The sequence below is a fragment of the Schistocerca americana genome, chromosome 2 (genome assembly GCF_021461395.2).
Source record: "Schistocerca americana isolate TAMUIC-IGC-003095 chromosome 2, iqSchAmer2.1, whole genome shotgun sequence".
Lineage (NCBI taxonomy): Eukaryota > Metazoa > Arthropoda > Insecta > Orthoptera > Acrididae > Schistocerca > Schistocerca americana.
The window spans coordinates 747,112,515-747,133,861 of NC_060120.1; positions in this window are offsets into that span (position 1 = coordinate 747,112,515).

Genomic DNA, 21,347 nt, shown 5'->3' on the forward strand with positions numbered 1-21,347 from the left:
TAGCAAAGGCACCCGCGTCGGTCGTCTGCTGCCTTTGTCTATTAACGCCACATTTCAAGCCATTGTCCTAACAGATACGTTCGTCGTACGCCCCACATTGATGTCTGCGGTTATTTCGCACAGTATTGTTTGTCTTTTAGCACGCAAACGTCGCTGCTCTCGATTGTTAAGAGAAGGCCGTCGGCCACTGCGTTGTCCGTGGTGAGAGGTGATGCCTGAAATTCGGTGTTTCGGCGCACTCTTGACCCTGTAGATCTAGGGACATTGAATTCGCTAACGTTTTCCGAAAAGGAATGTCCCATGCTTCTGGTTCCAGCTACCATTCCGCGTTCAAAGTGTGTTAATTCCCGCTGTGCGGCGATAATCACGTCGGATACCTTTTCACGTGGACCACCTGAGTAGAAATGACAGCTCCGCCAATGCACTGCTATACTACCCGTATCTGCATATATGCATATCGCTATCCCATGGCTTTCGTCGCCCAGTGTATTTCTTGTTGTGCAGATGAACGCAGGTAAACATGGACAGGGACTGCATCTGTTGATGGACGCGGTTGCAGGGGAACTGACTACGGTCTGCAAACAATTGGAAGCTACACTGGCCGCGACCGACAGGCGTCAGGTTACTCGCAGCTGTGGTGGCAAAAGTGTTTTGATTCTCCTGACCTGGCAAATCAGAGTGAATAGCCATTATCCACTGCCGACAGGCTGCGCGCAGCTGCCGTGGCCTATACCCGGATCAGATTAATAAAGTGATTGACAGCGAAGCATTGTTGAGTGTGGAGGAGGGCGATATTGTCGGTTTAGCGGTGTGTGCGCGCGCGTTATTGCTGTATCAGCAACAGCTGTGCGGTTTCTTACTGGACTATCTTCTCACGCCGCCTTTTAATGTGCGGTATCGAGTTCCCTTTACATGCTCATTATATCCTTGTGGCTTAAAAAACGCACTCCCATGTATAAAATGATACCGTGTTCCTATTATTTGTATATCTCAACAAAAGCAATAGGAACAGCACTGTGCCGGCCGCTGTGGAAGAGCGGTTCTAGGTGCTTCAGTCCGGAAACGCGCTGTTGCTACGGTAGCAGGTTCGAATCCTATCCTACCTCGGGCGTGGACGTGTGATGTGTCATTAGGTTAGTTAGGTTTAAGTAGTTCTAAGTCTAGGGGACTGATGACCTCAAGTCCCATAGTACTTAGAGCCATTTGATCAGCACTGTTTTTGCAATAATCAGAACTAATCATGTTCAGCTGTCGTATTCGATACGTAAGGGGTGTTAAAACGGATCTGGATGTAAATACAGTAACTAGCAACATAAAAATAATATAAACTGATTGAGTACTTAGGAATCACTCTACTGTGCATGCAGAGCGTCACACTTGTGCAGAGGAGTATTCTTTCATAATGAGATGAGATTTATTGTACAACTGCAGTACACACCATTCAGTCAAAAATACGAAATACAAACATAAATAAAGACGAATTAAGGCAAAGGGTTAATGCCACTTAGTTCAGAATCACTTTCTTCCTCGATACTGTAGTCATCTGAGCTCTGGTCCGTGGACGAACCACTGGAATTGGCCAAGGATTTCATTATATTTTCTATATTACTCTCGACACTCAATTCGCTTTTCCACGCTTCTTTAAAAACCGTTTTTGCGTGACGTACAACATTTCTCTACTTCTCTGACGTTATTTGTGCCATTGCTCCCTGTAACAGTGTTTGAATTTCTGTCACAGTTAAAGTGGCAGTGGTATGGCGGAAGCCTACGAACCTTGTGGCCATGTTCTTTAGCTACCTCGTCCAGTTTCTGTTGAAAGTATGGCTGATTTTTCTTTACAATTTCCATGAGCTCCACCTTACGTACATCGTCCTGAATTTTCATGTTGTGGCGTTTCAACGATTCAAGAATATAAGCTTTTTCCGTTACCATTGTTGGAGCTTTATCTTCAATAACTGAATGATATCGGACATTAGCCATTACAGTCCACAGACGGCCGATCTAAGTTTTCTGGTAGGTGCCCCTTGAACCACTTCAGAAAACTATCATGGTTCATCTCCTCGTGGCAGTCGTCTGTTTTCCTCGATTTGTAAACGAGGAGACAGTTAGGTACGAAATCAGATGTAATTCCAGTATGCATGACAATAATTCTTGTGCCCTTTCGCACTGGAACAGCATAACTTCCACATATACTGTCATCTGTCCAGTCTTCTCTGACAGAATGACTGGCGTTTATCCTGGTTTCGTCGAGCCACACAATGTCTACAAACGGCAATATAACGATAGTTCCTAAAAATGGACAACGCCGCACTACGAAGTCGCCTCTCTCCATTATAATTCTCCGTCTATCAATTTTTTATACCGAAAACCGAGGGCTCTGAAAACCGGTAACAAAGACGTTTTACTGCCACTGGATAACTTTGGCTCGCGAAGAGCAACGCACAGTTTTTAAATAGTTGTATGTCCTTCTCTCTCGTAATATCCATACTTGTCACGCCGAACAGCATCTTGTTGGAAAGCGTCCAAATTTGTTAGATGTGATTCTGTCCTTCTCTTCTTTCCGGGTGTCCGCTGTTTGGATGGACCAGGCTCTTTCCCTTCTGCACAGTATTTCTTCTTACAAATTCTGACGACAGTATTTTTGTGTATCTTCAAGGCGTCTGCAGTTTTTTCCGACTATCTTCGTTAGGAGCAATAGAGTTGCATCATCATCGCTCTCTTTCTCGAAATATTCTCGCACCGAGCACACAGACTCACGTTTAGCACCCACACTTTTTTGTTCACTTCCACTACGAGCTTGCCCGCATCTCGTGGTCGTGCGGTAGCGTTCTCGCTTCCCACGCCCGGGTTCCCGGGTTCGATTCCCGGCGGGGTCAGGGATTTTCTCTGCCTCGTGATGGCTGGGTGTTGTGTGCTGTCCTTAGGTTAGTTAGGTTTAAGTAGTTCTAAGTTCTAGGGGACTGATGACCATAGATGTTAAGTCCCATAGTGCTCAGAGCCATTTGCCAACTACGAGCTTCAGACCTTCTGTAGCGCAAAATAAACTCGCCAGGCAGAGAAACAAAGCACACAACGAAACGGACAACAGTTCAGGTTACCAGCCGCTAGGGTCGTCCACTAATGGCCGCAGTAGCCGCTGCCTTCAGTGGAAGAGACACTTGACAACGGTGAACGGAACAGGAGCGGCGGCCAAGCGCGTTTACTGATTGGCTACTGCTGCGGTAGCAGCCCTGTGAACAGCTAGACGTCAATCACTTTGTTATTCTGATCCGGGTATAAAGCCTAGTTTACAGGACGACATTGGGTTGCGCCATTCGTTGCGTGGAATGAGTTGCACGCAAGTGGTTTCATATATGACTGTAGACACGGCGACACCAGTATACACTTCAGTTTCGTCGTTTTGCGGGTCCCTCAGTCATGTCTGAAATGAAAGTTTTGGCAGCTGCACGTCGCACGAGTTGTGATCGAGTTAAAGCTTGTTGCGTGGAATTACTGCACAAGAAAAAAATAAGAAACGTGTTTCGATTCGTGACTGATGAAGAAAAGATGTCAGCTTAGTTGCTCAGCATCCTTGTTGAAATAACTTACGACGGAAGATCCAAAAAGTTCTTTTAGTTATCTTAGAATGTCACCATAACTGTTCACGTATCTTCAAAATAGAGTTAATTATGCGATAAGGAATAAACGTACTGTGATGCATGAAGCACTGTCGCCAGAACTGAAATTATACATCATATTACGTGCATTGCAATCGAGGACACTCGGCGTGCTGTAAGATACGGTTTTAGTTGGTGATGACACTATTTCATTAACACCAATAATTATTAACATTAACAGTAATAATTTCTAACATTAGCAACAATAATTACTCGAAACAGGCCGCATTAAGAAGAGAATGGTTTGCAAACTACTCTCTTGAAGAGAGATTTTTACTGTGGTAGTATTTCAAAATTCTAACGCATGTGAATGGAGAGCACTGCACCGACGTTTTAAATAGATGAATGTTGAATAAAAAATGCAGCTTTTTGAATTTGTACAGCCTTCCCTCCTGTCAACAATATTCCTTAACAAAGAGTTGGCCAACTCGAACGATGGGATTTTAGTCTTGTAGACGAGAACATTGCCACAGCTAGAATTAATTACACTTGCTTGTATTTTTCTTAATTCAGTTGTATATGTGCTCCTAACTCAAAAAATTTTGCCCTGCAGCTCAGATATTGTCAAAGCATCTGTGTTATGATTGCACATGGTGGTCTCAGGGGAAGCAATATGTTGCTTATTTTTGTAATCAGCATCACTGAAATCCCACAAACACCTATGCAAAGCATAGACATCCAAAAAGCGAACATATTCTCTCTTCCTCACTTCATATTTCAGTTAGTCTACACTCTACGAACACACATAACCTCAAAACTCATGCAACTAGTGTCGCCAAACTTGGAACACGCAGAAAGTGTATATTTTCACCAACGAGTTGCACAAATGCGCGGCGCGAATGCGCAGTGGCCGGTAGCGCAGTTGCCTGCAACCTAGTGTCGTCGTGTAAACTAGCCTTAAGTGTTTTGATGCGCCTGTCCTGGCATGTGAGAGTGAATGGCGAGCAGTGTGGGCTTGTGAATCTCTGGGCGAAATGCGACATGGATAATGGCTATGCGTTTGTCCCTTTAAACCTTAAAACCGTATTTGAGGTTATAAGGCAACGAAATGATTCACCAAAATTTAGATAGGGTAAATGACCATGTCATCCAGTGCCGACCTGACCTCGCTATGTTACACTGGTTGACCTTAAGTGTGTTAGTCAAGAGTGATTAATTCACTAAATTTCGGGCATGCGGCCACGAAAATGTTACTTTTTCCGCTGATATTTCGGCATTGTACAGTCCGGCTAACCTCAGCGTGAGCTGCGAGGCTGACAGCAAAGTATTTTTTTTTTCTTTTTCTTTATTGTTACTTCAATTCCCCACAATTCGGCCGGCTGGCATAGGCCAAAAACCGCTCTTCAGCCAAAGCTTACAAAAACTATATTTAAAAATGGTTAAAGCATATAAAGGGTGACAATAACAGATGATTTTGTAAAAAAATACATAGGTGGACGATAGTGACGATTTTTACACAAAAATAATTGACAATGAACGAGGATTTCTAAAATTCACATAGGTGAAAATACTGATGGTTTTTAAAACTAGTTTGACGATTTTACATTACAGTGAAAATACAGTCACTCTTGAATGTGAATAATGCCATGGTGTAACGTTGATGCTAGGTGATACAGCAAAAAATTGTTATGATGAAACGGCAAGGCGCCAAGCACGGCCTTGCATGCTCCACCGCAGTGATATTGCGCATGTGGTTCACAGATACTGGTCGGCGGCAAAGATGTACCCTTATACATACCCCACCTGTGGTGAAAACTTTAACATTCAATTCGCTTATCGATGTGTGTTCGGCGGCGGTAACACGTTGATGACTACTCTGCAAATTAATAATACCACGAGCCGGATTCCAGGCCTTATACAAATTAAAGTTATTACTTAATCTAATTTCTATGGCTTCTTTGAAAATAGAATGCCAAATGGGAGGGGTGGATATTGAAATCTTCACGTCATTGTAGTTCATGGAATGACTCCTATAAAATGTTCTGCCACAGCTGACTTACCCGGCTGTAGTAAGCGTGTGATCTTCGGCGTTCCATGCACCTCTCATGAATGGTGCGTGTTGTCTGACCTATTATGACGTATCACAATTCCTGCAAGGAATCTGATACAAACTCGCCTTACGAAGCAATAAATCATCCTTCACAGAACCTAGTAAGGCTGCAATCTTCGTAGGAGGCTTGATGATCACCTTAACTAGGTGTTTCTCGAGAATACAGCTTATCTTCGAGGAAAGAACACCCACATAAGGCAAAAACGCTCTTGATCTGAAGGATTTGTTGCACCGTAGGTTCCTTAAGACCTTAGTGCAAAGGGTGCAATGTATAACCGATAATAATAATTTATAAGATCTCACATACCTCAAGAGAATTTTGAAAGCGAATGGATATTTCCAGCAACAATGTGAAAAGAATTTAGTTAAATTTATTGTGCGACTCTAAAGCAATAAAAGCACACTCAGACGCGCAGAAACCAGGATCAAGAAAATTAAATAGATATCATTCTCTGATATTAAATATACACTCCTGGAAATGGAAAAAAGAACACATTGACACCGGTGTGTCAGACCCACCATACTTGCTCCGGACACTGCGAGAGGGCTGTACAAGCAATGATCGCACGCACGGCACAGCGGACACACCAGGAACCGCGGTGTTGGCCGTCGAATGGCGCTAGCTGCGCAGCATTTGTGCACCGCCGCCGTCAGTGTCAGCCAGTTTGCCGTGGCATACGGAGCTCCATCGCAGTCTTTAACACTGGTAGCATGCCGCGACAGCGTGGACGTGAACCGTATGTGCAGTTGACGGACTTTGAGCGAGGGCGTATAGTGGGCATGCGGGAGGCCGGGTGAACGTACCGCCGAATTGCTCAACACATGGGGCGTGAGGTCTCCACAGTACATCAATGTTGTCGCCAGTGGTCGGCGGAAGGTGCACGTGCCCGTCGACCTGGGACCGGACCGCAGCGACGCACGGATGCACGCCAAGACCGTAGGATCCTACGCAGTGCCGTAGGGGACCGCACCGCCACTTCCCAGCAAATTAGGGACACTGTTGCTCCTGGGGTATCGGCGAGGACCATTCGCAACCGTCTCCACGAAGCTGGGCTACGGTCCCACACACCGTTAGGCCGTCTTTCGCTCACGCCCCAACATCGTGCAGCCCGCCTCCAGTGGTGTCGCGACAGGCGTGAATGGAGGGACGAATGGAGACGTGTCGTCTTCAGCGATGAGAGTCGCTTCTGCCTTGGTGCCAATGATGGTCGTATGTGTGTTTGGCGCCGTGCAGGTGAGCGCCACAATCAGGACTGCATACGACCGAGGCACGCAGGGCCAACACCCGGCATCATGGTGTGGGGAGCAATCTCCTACACTGGCCGTACACCACTGGTGATCGTCAAGGGGACACTGAATAGTGCACGGTACATCCAAACCGTCATCGAACCCATCGTTCTACCATTCCTAGACCGGCAAGGGAACTTGCTGTTCCAACAGGACAATGCACGTCCGCATGTATCCCGTGCCACCCAACGTGCTCTAGAAGGTGTAAGTCAACTACCCTGGCCAGCAAGATCTCCGGATCTGTCCCCCATTGAGCATGTTTGGGACTGGATGAAGCGTCGTCTCACGCGGTCTGCACGTCCAGCACGAACGCTGGACCAACTGAGGCGCCAGGTGGAAATGGCATGGCAAGCCATTCCACAGGACTACATCCAGCATCTCTACGATCGTCTCCATGGGAGAATAGCAGCCTGCATTGCTGCGAAAGGTGGATATACACTGTACTAGTGCCGACATTGTGCATGCTCTGTTGCCTGTGTCTATGTGCCTGTGGTTCTGTCAGTGTGATCATGTGATGTATCTGACCCCAGGAATGTGTCAATAAAGTTTCCCCTTCCTGGGACAATGAATTCACGGTGTTCTTATTTCAATTTCCAGGAGTGTAGCTGTTCCAAGTACAGAGTACCGCTGTTGGCGAAAAATAAGTGTACACTCAGTCTCTCTAAAATGTAATGACTCGCCCAACTCTTGCGGCTCGCATAATATTGTAAATAAACCAGCCCCAAACACGTGGACGCCAGCTGTCAATTTCAAATACAGCGAGAGCTACCAATCAGAACAAAGCATATTTATGACAGGTTAGCGCACACCCCGTGTAGTGGAGATTTGCAAATTTGCTCACATTAGAAAGTTATTTATCTATGAAGCCAGAAACCACAATCTCCGAAACGTAGCAAATTCACTGAATGAATGGGAGCACGCGTGACCACTATTTTACAGATTTAGAAAAAAAATTGTTAGGAGGGTGTAAGTAGGCTCTATGTAAGTAGGCTGTTTATGTTTTCTCTATGTAAGTAGGCTGTTTAGGTTTTTTTTATGGTAACGCCACCTCTGTATGAAAATCACTGGCTGTGCTGTGTGCAGTCTGTGGCTGCTTTGCATTGTTGTAATACTCGCCATTGTAGTGTTAGGCAGCTGGCTGTGAACAGCGCGTAGCGTTGCGCAGTTGGAGGTGAGCCGCCAGCAGTGGTGGATGTGGGAGAGAGATGGCGGAGTTTTGAAATTTGTCATGAACTGCTATATTTATATATGATGATATCAAGGTAAATACATTGTTTGTTCTCTACTAATATCTTTCATTTGCTAACTATCCCTATCAGTAGTTAGTGCCTTCCATAGTTTGAATCTTTTATTTAGCTGGCAGTAGTCGCGCTCGCTGTATTGCAGTAGCTTGAGCAGCGAAGATTTTTGTGAGGTAAGTGATTTGTGAAAGGTATAGTTTAATGTTAGTCAGGGCCATTCTTTTGTAGGGATTTTTGAAAGTCAGATTGCGTTGCGCTAAAAACAAAATATTGTGTGTCAGTTTAAGGACAGTCGTGTATAATTGTTCAAAGGGGACGTTTCATATGTCGACCCTTAGCCGAGGATACCTCACTGGAATCTTCTGATTTTTTCTTGTAGTTTGTGTAAATAGTGTAGCTATTGTGTATTGCTAGCGCATAATTATAGAGAGAATTTCCTTTGTAGTTGTAGTTTTTCATTGTTGTACAGTAAAACAGTTGTGGCATGCATGTAGATTTGCACCAAGTATTTCGCAGCTGCGCTGGCAATTAAGTAGACATTATTTCCATTGCTATGTTATTTTATTTTGCTCTTCAAATTGCGCTTTTCTGTGTTATCGTGTGAAATACTGTGACAATAATGGCGTGTGAAAAACGTAATACTAGGCTCCAAAGTAAACTGAGAAATGACAGTGAAGACGAAAGCAGCGTGTTAGCGCCGCAGAGTAATGAATTAACTAATGTTCAAAGTAGTAATTTGGTAATTGCGCATAGGGAAATGGAGCGGGCGGCAAACAATGGTGTAGACAGTGAAACAGGTAGTGAACAGGGAAGCGTTATCGATCGATTGGTCGGCAACAGCTCGCCTCAGGAATCGGGAATGACAGAACACAATATTGCAAATACTGCAGACTCAGGTTTTGGGTTCCCACCGTTTTCTCAAATGAGTCAAGACACATTTTCCACTTGTCAAAATGTGAATGTTGCCGGTGCAACTTCACTGCCGAAAAGCACTGAGGAACATGTTTCAGACACCAGTGCATTGTTATTACAGTTAATGCAACAAATGGGACAAAAGCTTGAAAAGTTAGACACAATGGAACAAAATCAGAGACAAACACAGCAAAAGCTTCAAAAGTTAGACACAGTGGAACAAAATCTTAAAAAGTTAGACTCATTGGAACAAAAACTTGAACAAACACGTGAAGATTTAACTACTGAGTTACATAACATTGAATCGAAATGTCAAAAAGTCTGTAATGACGTAAAAACACAAATTTGTGAGCATTTTCAACCTGTTTTTTCGCGGCATGAAAATGCATTACAGAATCACGAAGCAGCCATAAAAGAACTGCAAATTATTGTTCATGAAAATCATGAGACCTTGCAAGCTAAATTTGACTCAGTTGCATCTACTGATTCGGTTACGCAACTTGCAAAAACTCAGGAAAACTTTAAGGACACAGTAGATACTCTGAAACTTGGTTCAGAAAAACACACTGAAGAAATAAGTACACTACCGGAGAAAGTAGCCGAACTTTCGGATCAGGTCACTAACTTATCTACAAAGGTAGATGATGATCTGAATGACACAAGACCCGTAGCCTTCACTGACACAGAAGAGTATGAACAAATAAGAAAATTCAAACAAAATCAGAATCAAATTAATACACAACACCAAAGAGAAATCCAGGAAGTACAAGATCAGCTGACACAGGTAATACAAGAATTACGTATTTCAGAGGACACTGGCGCTCCAACACGGGAAGAGGGACTTAGAAACACGGAAAAGCCGCAAAATAATAACACAGGGCATTTCGGAAGTTATGAAAGAAATTGGCAATGTGCACCGAATTTTGAGATGGAACGGCCGACACAACCTAACAATGACCGATATGCGACTCGCCGACATGATGATTTTGACTATAAGCTGTTCATTACTACACGTAAATTCAAAACATTTAAGAATTCTGGCAACGACATTCATCCACAAGCATGGCTCCATCAATTCTCTCATTGTTTTCCTCCCAACTGGTCGTTGGAACACAGATTAGAATTTATGTGTGGGTACTTAGAGAATGAACCAGCTGTAAGAATGCGATCGGTCATTCACGATTGCCACAGTGAAGGAGAATTTTACCATGCCTTCCTCTCAGCATATTGGTCTCAAGCCACACAAGACCGAGTAAAACGTGGTATCATAATGATGAAACATTTCGAACAATCTGAATTCTCCAGTCTTGTGAAATATTTTGAAGACATGTTGCACAAGAATCAGTACCTGTCAAACCCATACAGCCCCTCAGAACTCATCCGCATTTGCTTAATCAAATTACCTGAACATTTACGGCATATTATTTTAGCAGGACGTTGCAAAGACGACATTGAAGCTTTTCAGGGGCTGTTACAAGAACTAGAAATTGACACTAATAATCGCGGAACGCGAAAACAAGGACACAACAATTACAGGTCACATCCGTCACAATTCCGTGACGACAGAAACAATAACCGGACACGACTGGTCTATTCTTACAACGCAAATCGTGACCAAAATAGACACCACCCGTACGACAACCGTTGGCAGAGTAGTAATAGTTACAGGGAAAGATCACCTTTCCGCGGTAATGACTATCACAGAGACAATCAGAGAAACAGACAATATGGGAACCAAAACAATTATTATCAAGGGAGACAGAATAACTTTAGACGCAACGGTCCAGCGCGCAGTTACGACTCAGGGAGAAATTCTCAACCACGTGACCGACAAGAAAGAAACTGTGGAAACTACCGACAAAACGACAGACGTGAATTTCATCAGAACCGGCGGGATTCTAACAGAGCTGGGCCCTCTCGGCAAGGCGAATTTGTAGAAGTTAGGTCTCCTAATCCCAATAACAACGCGCGCCAACAAAGAGACAGACAATGACTCGCGCCGCAGGCACCCACGTGCGCCGGCTGGCTCAGAGAAAAATAACATTGACGCTAACCTTGTGAAAAATTACCGAAGTATGCTGCATGATAATTGCGTTCAAGCTGAAATTCTGAGTACTTTGAAGAGTAAAAGATTGTACCACATTTCACATGTAAAACCGTTTATTGAAAGATAATCTGCTTTTTAACTTTGTCTTTGCCATAAAACTTTTCACTTTACATTACTAGTATGCTGTGTCAGACTTAAGAAACTGTTAACATACAACAATGTTTGAAGTTAAATATCCAGTCTAGAACCTAGAGAACATTTTTAAACAGAAATTACGAATGCATTGTTATAGTGAACAGACGACACAGTGTTGTATTTGTACATTCTTGCTTGTTAGTTGCACGATTACGTAACGACTATAAGGCTCACATACTTAGAATATTTACCAGTACTGCTAATGAGATTTTAATGCAACATTTTGGTTTATTTGAAAATACATTCTGAATTTAAAGTGCTTTCTGAGAGATACCAGATGACACAGAGGTTAGTTTATGTGACAGCTACACGATTTTTATCACGACGCTACTAATGAGTGACAATTTACAATGTTGTTTTTGCGGTGTTTCTGTTTCATATCTGCACAGTTTTACTGTATTATTCTGCAAAGTAAAACATGTTTTAGTAGTAACTTTTGTGGTATAGCTACAATGAGACAGCCTCTTTCGTAGCACAACAATACGTTACAGCACAGTACGTTCTTCACCACAACAATAAGCGTAATAACTAAGATATCTATACGCAAAGCATTTCACTTTCGTTTACCATGAGGTAAGTACATTGCCTTCTGCAGAACTTAGCTTTCGGAGGACGATAACTACGACACTTCCACAGAGATTATCTTACAGCAAGACGCATATTTAGCGCTACAGGACACGTATTTGAGTGATTAATTTTGTACTTAAAACATTTATTTTTAAAGATTTTTGAATTACAAAGAAAGTTTTCCGTGATACATTTCATTCCATTGCTGTAATCTGTAACACCTGAGGGTATAATTACATTAATCCTCAGGGGGGTATACGCCTACTTTGTGTACCATGTGTTTGGCAAGCACAAGGAACCCTAGCTAATATGGTATTTACAACTTTACACATCGGTACCATATTTCTCTAAAACATAGATTACACAGCGATCTGATCATTTAACTGAGAGATAAACATGTTTTTTTACTACGTCAGTGACACATGTTTACGTAATTACACCGTTGGATAACTTCACACTTACGAAATTGTATTTTGTCTGTACTGTGTGAACTCTTCATATTTTTTTCGGAATCATTGTGATACTATGAGAGCTTTGAATGATGTATTTGGTATGGATTCATGATTTTTAAAGTACGTTTGTGGCAGATGACACTTTTGACATGACCAGAGAATTTTTTTAATTATTGGAGGAAGCTACTACGATTTTGAGATTTGACTGAGGTGTTATGATGTTATTTTTTACGACGGCGATGTGTATTATGCTGCTGAGGTATGTTTATGATTAATAGGCTGAGGCTATATGAGTTATTTGATTATGCTTCATATTTATAATGACGAAATATTGACGAGTGTCGATGGATACGTATATGTGTAATAAGGTAAGGAGTAATAAATAGTGATTAGGGACTCTGACTTGTGAAACAGGATGTTGTAAACCAAGAATCGTACTTTAAGAGTTATGAAATGTGTGTAAATGCGTGAATGTATCACAATGCCGGCGAAAATTTTTTTGGACACTTATATTTATAGGATTTTGTTTCTACAGATTTGCAACGCTAATTCCTGACCTGTGAAATATTTTTATGTGAGACTGTCACTGTAGCGGAAACTGCTGTCGTAAATATTTCCGTAAGAAAGCAGCGGCACAGGTAGAAAAAAAAAAGGGGAGGCCATTGTCCGTGCTACTGACATTTCCTTGTTGAAAGCATACTGTGGAGCTTGTAATATATGATATTTACTGAAATGCCTAATAAAATGACAAGAAATATTTTTACATCTGCACACCTGATTATGACAAGCGTCTTTCTATGAGAGTTGAGAGAATTTCTACTAACCTATGAAATGTCACATGACTACTGAATGATATTTTTATGCTTTGCTTTTCATAGTTGCTTATTTCATTTGATATCTGGTTTCCAGCTGTGTTGCAGCATTGCTTTTATAAAATGAAATGCATTTACTAATGTGAACACTTTCTGTCAACAGATCTATTAAATAATTATTTTATGATCCACATTCTTTAAAAAAGGAGCACTTGGAAAGGAAAGAACAATATGAAGGAACTAGTAACAGTAACACATAATTTTCTTTTCAAGTACATGGTAATATTTCTTTTTACAATCAGTTGTTGTGGTGCACCACTTTAATTACATAGATATTAAGATGTGAATATACATTTCCCTTATCTGCATTGTTGTTTTTACTGTAATATTTTTTCTGCTTGAGCTATGTCATGTTTAGGTATAAGTTGCTGCTGTTTGCCAGGCATAGTGTTATTGAATTTGACTTTACATTATTCTGTTAAGCCAGTTTTACTAATGATTTATTTTTATTGCTTGCTGCACATTGCCTCAGATTAGTTGTACTATTACAATTGCTTTGCTAATTTCTTAATGCTGCTTGCTTCCCAAATCTGCGTTTTTTTTTATTGCTGTTTATATTATATTAATGGTTTTATGTGCTGCTGCATTGCCTTGTCCCTTAGTTTAGCATCTGAGCTCAGTAGATTTAAGTTAGCTTAAGAGGGGGTAGCCTCTAAGAGAATGAGTTGCGATGAATTGGAAGAAATGCATTCAGAAGTTGTACGAAAAAAAGTACAGAAAACAGGTTTAGGTAGGATTTTCTTGGAAATAAATGTTGAGGTAAGAAATGTGTGATCATATAAATACAGAAAGCATGCTTAGATAGAATTTTTTTGGTGGAAACAAAGGATGAAATAAGAGGAAAGATATATGAAGTTTTGGGTTGGACTGCAGTACCACATGTTACACTGAAAACGAACCCTGTCCTTTCCTATTGGTGTTATCCCACTATGTGTTTGTGTACCCTTGTGTATTTGTTTTCTTCCTGTCTCTGTGTAGTTTCATAGAATTTTTTCTTCTTTTAATATTAAGCTACATTCACTATGATGAGGAATACTGTTATCCTCAAATACAATTGGCATTAATAATGTGTTATTTACTTTGTAAAGATGTTTAGACATTATTTATTCTGTTTTGTGTTAATGCTCATGTGTGAAGTTGATGTTTCGAAAGTTACTCTGATCTTTTATGTATGTACTCATGTCATAATTCCTGTAACATTGATGTATATGTTATTTCTATTCTTTTGTAAAGCCCCTATTACTACAAATGTTATCTATATCGTTATGTTTTTAATGATGTATTGTGTACCTTTGTTATTGTATTTTTATGTTACCAAATTGTAATTGTTACCAGTTCTTCAAATTAAGTTACATTTCACTGCACACGTTTCTGTTGGTCATAGTATATGGACAATATGTGAGAAGTAGGGACTGTTAGTGTTTGCACGTGTGTCAATAATTCAGCAAGGGACTGGATAACAGCATTGCTGGTTCTAAGGACAATTCCAAAAACTTTGTGAGTGCACAAGTGGTGGTTTATGGACTTGCTATATTGTCCGCAAGACTCTTCGATGGTGATTGTGCACCTGCACAATCGCAACAGATGGCTGCTGGCCATCTCTACAAGGACTACAGTGGGTCTGCATCTTTGATGGCCCACCATTACCATTATCTCTACAAGGACTACAGTGGGTCTGCACCTCTGGTGGCCCATCAATACCGTAATCTCTACCAGGACTACAGTGGGTCTGCTCTGTGATGACCTACCTACCAATATTCTTCCAAACTTCGAATGACTCTGCTGTGGGTTTGCTCTGTTGTGACCCAATACTTGTCTGCATGTCGAGAGTCAGCACTGTCTTTCCGTTGGAAGGACAACACTACTTCTTCAAGACTGCATGGAAATCCACTACTTCTGTGTGCATTTTCTTCTACTGCTCAGACTTTGAGAAAAACACTATATTTTACTGTAATGAATGATCAGGACTGTCTTTATGGACTGTGACAAAATTTTAGCTTTTGACCAACGTTGTATCAATAAGTGTGTGCATTTGATATCTTTGTTATTGTAATTATGAAAATTTTTTTCAAATCTGTATTGGGCACTGCCCAAACTAATTTGTAAAATTTTTTGTGGGGAGCATGGGGGCTATGTAAGTAGGCTCTATGTAAGTAGGCTGTTTATGTTTTCTCTATGTAAGTAGGCTGTTTAGGTTTTTTTATGGTAACGCCACCTCTGTATGAAAATCACTGGCTGTGCTGTGTGCAGTCTGTGGCTGCTTTGCATTGTTGTAATACTCGCCATTGTAGTGTTAGGCAGCTGGCTGTGAACAGCGCGTAGCGTTGTGCAGTTGGAGGTGAGCCGCCAGCAGTGGTGGATGTGGGAGAGAGATGGCGGAGTTTTGAAATTTGTCATGAACTGCTATATTTATATATGATGATATCAAGGTAAATACATTGTTTGTTCTCTACTAATATCTTTCATTTGCTAACTATCCCTATCAGTAGTTAGTGCCTTCCATAGTTTGAATCTTTTATTTAGCTGGCAGTAGTGGCGCTCGCTGTATTGCAGTAGCTTGAGCAGCGAAGATTTTTGTGAGGTAAGCGATTTGTGAAAGGTATAGTTTAATGTTAGTCAGGGCCATTCTTTTGTAGGGATTTTTGAAAGTCAGATTGCGTTGCGCTAAAAACAAAATATTGTGTGTCAGTTTAAGCACAGTCCTGTATAATTCTTCAAAGGGGACGTTTCAAGGGATATGGAGCGAACACAACATTTTCATGTCAGTACTGTTGCGGTTAACAATGCTGTCGATCTATAAGCTGGTTTCACAAGACGCCACGAAGAACTGCTACTCCGACCGCTGCGACGCCGAGTTCCAACTCTGTCAGAGAGTCTAATGAGGAGGAGACCTTTCTGTTACTGAACAAAAAAATTCAAGGCGCACCCATTTCAAGAAGGAAGAACAACCAAGAGAGTGTTTTATACATTTTATGATGTCCTTCAACAGTACATCGGAAGTTTTTTTCTGTATTTCCGAATATCTCAGGATCATTTTACGAACCTTTCCCCATAGTTCATGCTGGTACACAGGGAACAAGTATTAAATGGTTCAAATGGCTCTGAGCACTATGGGACTCAACTGCTGAGGTCATTAGTCCCATAGAACTTAGAACTAGTTAAACCTAACTAACCTAAGGACATCACAAACATCCATGCCCGAGGCAGGATTCGAACCTGCGACCGTAGCGGTCTTGAGGTTCCAGACTGCAGCGCCTTTAACCGCACGGCCACTTCGGCCGGCTGGAACAAGTATTAGTATGTGACCTTGCGTTCCAGAAAATTAGAAACTTGCTTTCACATTACGGTAGAAACAAGTACACAATCAAATACGTATTTTGATACAAATGACATATAAGTAGAAGCCGTTATCTTATTACGTACATTAGTCTAAATTTATTTCTGTAGACATACTTGAAGTAGATTTGCTGGATGATAGTTCGTAATGATGTTGAGTTCCTGTGTGGGTCTATTCTGGCTGTCAAGAGTGAAGTGGTCTGTGGGTAGCGTGGGGAATTTTCATGTTGCTCGTGACGTTGTATGTAATATCCTTGATGCTGAAAAATAGAGCTGGAAAATGTGAGTACAAGCTACTCAGACCCTTCTGTTTCTTGCCTTTCTATAAACATTTAAAATTTCGTCCACTGTGTATAATTTCACACGTTCAGGATGCGTTTTATGCTTAGGCACTAAAGACAACATGAACAGCGTATCTTCATCTTTCTGTTCTTTCGATTTTTAACAGCCATAGAATATAGCTTTAAGAGTTTCAATAAGGTCGTCTGTTTCTGCAGGCTCCATCGTACGTTTCTTCTTTTAATTATGCGTAGGGCCCACATGCTCTTCGGCCCCTTCGACTTATGATGAGTCGTGATGAGGATCATCTTCAATCTGTTCTCTGACACTGTTAAATGAAGCTTTAACAGGTATTTCGAAAACTCGTTAATTCTCAAAGAAACTACTGTTTTCAACCGGAATCTGCAGAACCATACTCCTCTCCCTTCTTTTTTACATTTCTATGATGTAGGAATCTCTTAAGCATTTCCAATTTCTTGAGAAGTGACTGTTGAAAAGAAACAAAAAGTCCAGTTATCTGGAAGCTCTGTAGTCTTAATGCTTTAGTGTAGTTATGGATTTGGAAAAGCAAAGGAAATACTTCTTGAGGGTAACTGGTATTTGTCGTTTTCAATTATTCTGGAGCGAGAAATACGATGGCAGACCTTCACCTGCAATATCGAATTTACCTAGCACTCATATCTCGTATAATACGACAAATATGTCAGGCCATATGACAGTATTAGAGACTAGTCTGCTTTCCCCTTATGGCAGTAAGTTGACTTCTAGAATCTGTCACAGCCTTTGAAAGGACAGCCAATTTCCACAACTGTGTCACGGCCATAGGTGGTAGATATATATGTGTCATCAAGGCAGTTGTCAGTGGATCGCTTTATTACTATTACAAAAAATCTGTCTCCATATTCTTGCTAACCATGTGTGATTCCCACTACAGATTCACGCTCACTTGGTGCATATGCAAGATCGTTAGATTCCACGATTCTCAAGAATTCATTCCTTCATGAAAAGTTAATTAAGGACGAAATTATCTCCCCTCAAAGCAGGCAGTTGTTTCACGGCTCTTAGGCCCCGGTTTCTTCCACTTAGTAATGGTTGGTGATGTTTTCAGTATGTGATAATTCTCACAGCGTTTATACGGAGGTCAATCTTATCAACTATCTCCTACCGTCTCTGTAAGCCCGTCCGGCTAGCCGCGCGGTCTCACGCGCTGCTTTCCGAGTGGTAAGGCGTGCCGGTCCCCGGCACGAATCCACCTGGCGGGTTAGTGTTGAGGTGCAGTGTGCCGGCCAGTCTGTGGATGGTTTTTAAGGCGGTTTTCCATCTGCCTCGGAGAATGCAGGCCGGTTCCCCTTATTCCGCCTCAGTTAACACTATGTCGGCGATTGCTGCGCAAACACTGTCTCCACGTACGCGTTGTAGCGGGGCTTTGAATTTCGCCGCGCTACACTCGTTCCCTCAGATAAAAAATATCTCGTCGCAGCGGTATGAGCGCTCGACGGCAGAGAAACTACCAAAATTGTTAACTTTTTTTGTTTTTTTTTTATTCCGTTTCAATTGTCTCTTGATAGCCGTAGCTTAAGGCAGACGTGATCGGATGCTGACGTAAAAACTTAATGGCTAATCTTGATCTGATTGTAATGTGTAGACATTGTGGAAATTATTAAGAAATTCGGTGGATGGAAGTAGCAAAGTGAATTAAATTGCATACAGTATCAAGATGATTTTAATTGGTATAAATTAGTGATCCCTGGACTATTGCAAGATTTCGGAGCAGATTTTTTCACGCTGAAATGAATAAGATTTTTGAAGACGTGGACGCCGCCCTAAAGAAGATAAGTTAATCTGGTAAAGGATGATCTCTCGTCTACGCCACTTCCCCCTGTCCGTTACATTCTGTTATTCTCTGTTTCTTTTCAATAACTTTTGTAGTGAAAATTGGTTTAACTTTTGCTCAAAAACGCCACAAGGACCACCCCAACAATAGCTTTTCCGAATAACGAAGTCCGATAGCTTTTCTGTAATACAAAGTCCGATTTGCTTTTCATTCTTTCCCTTTTTCACGGTCTCTCTTCTCCCATTTTTTTTTATTAACCACTACAACTGGCGACCGTGACAGGACGCAATTTTCGGATGTGTCGTTTTTGAGCAAATTTGAAACTTTAATTTGTATTTTTCCCAACAGAGAATAAAATCCTGAAGTTTAAAGGGTAACGAAAACACCAACTTTATTGTACCTAAGCAAATGATAGCACAATATTGTAAAGAATTTTTGTAACTAATTCAATCTGTTTTTCTTTTCATGGCATATATTGATGCAAAACTGTTATTTTGAGACCTTTTGATGATTATCCGATGGAGATGTATTAAGAAAATCCATGTTTTGACGAATACGATTTACGCAGAAGTGATTGACCAGCCGTTGCAGGACAGAAAATTTAATGGTGAGTCACACAATTATGTTTCATTCAAACATTCAATAGCCAACTGCAGAATCCATTTTTCCTTTTCCACACATCCTGTAGTTTTCTTCTAGATTTTTACAAAATTATCTATCTCTATTGTAGTTTGTCTTAATTATAGTATTGTTGTAGCATATGAAGATCGTGAATTTGACCGCCAAACAGTCATTTGTTACGAAAAATTTTGTCCGCCCTGCTGCATCTTTCTCAACCATTGTTTGCAATAGAGCAATCATTTACATTGACGAGAAAATATTTCAACCTAAATTTGAGTCAAATCTTTATTAATCAGACTTATATTATTCCCTTTTTGACTTACTATTATACATCCTATTACAATGGAACGTGGTAAGGTAGAGATAGTTTCGGCAGATGAGTTAAGTGAAGTAGATTCATCTTTCAACCAACAAGAAAGTCCGCGTTTCCCTCCATGGACGAGTTCACAGATCAATGCAATGATTTTGCCTCAAACTCGCAACATTTGTGATAATACACAGATGGCGACTTTAAATGACGAAATGTGGAATGGACGCGAGGCTAGACCGTCAGCACCATTGTTAACATCAATGTCAGAACCGAATATGAGACAAATTCAGCAATGTGACACAAATCGGACACAGGAAACTGACAAACTGGACCGACTATTAGAGTTATTTGCAGACATGAAACGAGACGTTAGTCAGAAAATTGACATATTAAACCATACTATGACCGAAAATTTTGAACGGACGACAAAACAGATGACAGAATTAAATAACACCACTCAACAGCTCAGCCAGCGATTTGAGACATTGTCCGACCGAGTCACTAAACAGGAAGAAACTTTGGTTACATTCACACACGAAACAAAAAACAATATCACCCGATGTGAGAATCAGTTAACTCAAATAGTTAATGTGCAGCAGGAAGTGAACACCCGTGTGGAAGAGTTAGCTCAGGCCCACACTTCAGCTAGCTCCACCCAAGAAAAGCTGACTGAAGAAGTGGGAAATATTACCCAACAACTTACAATGGTAGTTCTTGAACAGACCCACCTCAAAGAAAAGATAGAAAAGTTAGAAGATCGAGCGGACCTCGCGTCACTAAACAACGACACCAACATGGCCGAAAGAATTGTACATGAATGTAAATTGTGTGACGACTATCTGGACAAAAAACTTGAAACAATTACACAGGACATACTTTCAAAAACAAAGACACATGTTAAAGACGAGACAAAACACATAGAAGACGAAGTGACAAAATTACGAGACAATGTTGTGCCGTGTTTGGCGATAGGTGCAAACGCATCGTCAGGAAACGACAAAACAGCTAAAACCATGGCTAATGACACAGACAGAACACCACCTATTGTGGAATCACCTATTTCAAATCAAAATTACAATGTGCCGCTTTCTTTTCCACCGAACGAGCAATATTACGTTACCGGCATGGCCGATGACACGTTTGTAAGACATGGGTATTTCCAGACATTTTCCAGTGAGGACAAGCACAAAGTCCACCCTATTGTGTTTATTAGATCATTTGACGGTGTTTTTCCACGTAGTTGGTCAGAAGTCGATAAAATCAGATACGTCACCAATCTCATGAGAGGACGAGCAGCTAAGTGGGGTGCCGCTATGAAGCGGCGGTGCCTTACGTTTGAACAGTTCGAACAAGCCTTCTTGGACGAATTCTGGTCCGAGAATGAGCAACAGAGTCTAAGGAGAGAAGTGTGCAACCCCGAGACCTATGACCCTAAAAAAGAGACATTAAGACAATACTTTGAGAGGTACCTAGACAAGACACTGTACTGGTCCAAACCAGCCGACTTGTCAGCGATAATTGACACTTTAAAGAGCCACTTACCCTTTCCATACCGAGACAGATTAATAGGAGTACCGGAGAATGACGTTAAGACTTTCTTAAACTTCTTAGATCAAATGGACGTAGTTTACAGAGGCGATTCACGCCATTCAAATTTTACTCATATTAGTAACCAAAATCAGCACCCA